At 37.8% G+C, this 2475-nt stretch overlaps 1 long non-coding RNA gene across 1 annotated transcript; it reads right to left on the bottom strand.

Moving 5' to 3' along the window:
* Positions 1–960: 960 nt before the first annotated feature.
* Positions 961–2156, bottom strand: LOC123396484. Its single transcript, XR_006609913.1, has 2 exons — positions 1838–2156; positions 961–1164 (listed from the first exon to the last, which is right to left on the bottom strand). It is a non-coding gene; the product is annotated as an uncharacterized LOC123396484 (long non-coding RNA).
* Between the last annotated feature and the right edge of the window lie 319 nt (positions 2157–2475).

Genomic DNA, 2475 nt, shown 5'->3' with positions numbered 1-2475 from the left:
CCTGTCAAACATAGGGCTTCCTTCACAGATCCGACATTCAGTACACTTCCAGTCGTAGGGCCTTCGAGTAGTCTGATACGACGCATTCTTCAGTACTCTGATGCCTAGTGGCTCCCGCTAACAATATAGGTTCAGAGAGAAACCAATTTAGCCTCATAAATGAGGAGTTTACTTGTCCAACCAAGATCATTTTGATACTTTTATCAATAATAGGTTGGATATCCTCAATTATGATATTTGCAAAATTTAGAGGACTTTTAGGATACTTCAAAGGGAAATCACATTTTTAGAGAAAAATATTTGAGCTATCATGTTTAAAACATTCTCATGAGCACGAATAGAAAGAATATCACTCTTAAAAAGTTGATCTTCCTACCAGACAGTCGGTCAAAGTAGGACAACAACCACTTGACATTTATAGAGTATCAGGACAAGGTTCCGAAAAAGGATTGTATCACCAGCATACTGCAAGTTAACGACACCAGGAATAACATCGGAAAACAACTAAAAATAATTCCCTTATTAACAACTTTAGCTAACATTCAAGGAAAAACACGTGCCACCACTAGTGTAGCGACGTCCTAAGAAAACAGTTTTAACCCCTTTCAGTGACGTAGTTTCAAACTCTCACCTTGCCTATGTGAGCGATAGTGGGGTTCCATCGCACGCGCTACCAAAATTGTATGTGATTTGGGATACATCCCACACAATTCAACACAAAAATTGCGTGCAATTTGGAATAGCATCGCACACGTTTATTTCACATAAAATATATGTAATGCGCTATTCATTGCACATGATTAAAAAAATTGTGTTCGATGTAATTGTCATCACACACAATTGGATTCAGAAAAATGTATGTAATGTGTGATCTTAATGACATGTTAATTAGTCCTAAAATCAGCGAGATAGTAGCTAATTTACTATGGTGATTTTTCAGAAACAAACATAATGCAAAAATGCACATTCAAATTCCACTATATGATTTATTTTCAAGCTTCGTCATACAACATACAAAAGTACAAACATACTATCTCACATCACACGACAACCAACATATACAACTAGCAATCATATCTAATTACATCATAAAGCCTCATAAGTCTCTTGTTAACCTATGCCATCAACGGGCAAACCTTCTCAGATTTCTTATTATATCCCAACCTGAAAAAACCAAGAGAAACGGGTGACAAAGTCAAAAAATACATCATTACACAAAGCAACGGTTCGGTGCCCAAGCTCATCTACACCTTAGATGCATAAAAAATTCCAAAAATATATTAGAAAAATTCTAAAAAATGCATGGTAGAGAATTTGGTGCGTGCGGTGTGCTCCAAATTTCAAATCATTTGGACATCTTAGTATCCCTCGGCAAAATAGCCAAATTGTATTCATGTATTTTTTGACCCAAATTGTCTTTTTCGGTGACAACTACTCAAATGTCCAAATGAGCTGAAATTTGAAGCGTACCTCGCATACTAAATTATCTACCATGCAAAAAATTGATTTTTCTGAATTTTATTTCTACTTTTATGAAAGTTTTATATTATATACTCAAGTATCCTACTTGAAATTAGTTATTACACTAGTTGTGCATAATGTTTTTCTCAAAAAGGATTACAAGAGAAAGTTCAGGACTTCACAAGAGACATTTTATGATTAGTTTGATGCCTTGGAGAATATTGATGGATGATAAGAATCAAGAATCGATTAGATGGCTAGAGACAACATGCTTAGACATATAAAAAAAGATTAGATTAGCACTATCCGGCAAGCTAGCTAGCAGCCAGCCTGGTGGATGGATTCTTGGAAAGAGACCCTCAGGAAGCTAGCTTACGTGGCCATGAATTGTGACTCCATAACACTATCTTCCGGGATTCAGAACCGATTGGAGCAGTTGTGCCACTGGATAGAGATCCCGGAGCTGGACATCCGCTTCATGATCGTGCCCGCGTCTACGCCCGACGACGAGCCGCATGGCATCCACGCCACCCGCTTCATGGATGACCGCCCGATGCCGAGCGCTCCCCGCCTATCGTGTCCTACTCCTAGTCAAAGCATGGAGCAAGCATCGTCCATCCCACCAGCCATGGCATGGAAGAAGTGTGTGTCATGTTCGTGGTTCTACATGAGGTTTGATTGATGCTAGCTAGATATATGTGTGGATGTAGTAGAGTACATGGTAAAGAGATAATGCTAGATATTTTTCTTGGTGTGAAGTGTGGACGGATGGATTCATGACATGTCATCAATCCAAGGCTTCAATCTCTTCACCAATAAGAATTTAGTACACAAAAGTGTGCTTTCTTGCCATTTGAATGTTTCCCTTACACCATCAAAAAAATTGTAAAAACCTTCTCAAATTTTTACTACAGTATACCGAGATCATATCTTGACACCATGCCAAGTTTCGTATTTATTAGATATCATTTATGTTTCCTAGTATTAAAATATCAATAAATTTCATGTTTACGG

This window comes from Hordeum vulgare, chromosome 5H (genome assembly GCF_904849725.1).
Source record: "Hordeum vulgare subsp. vulgare chromosome 5H, MorexV3_pseudomolecules_assembly, whole genome shotgun sequence".
In the NCBI taxonomy this organism is placed as follows: Eukaryota; Viridiplantae; Streptophyta; class Magnoliopsida; order Poales; family Poaceae; genus Hordeum; species Hordeum vulgare.
This window is presented reverse-complemented; position numbering and strand designations above follow the sequence as displayed.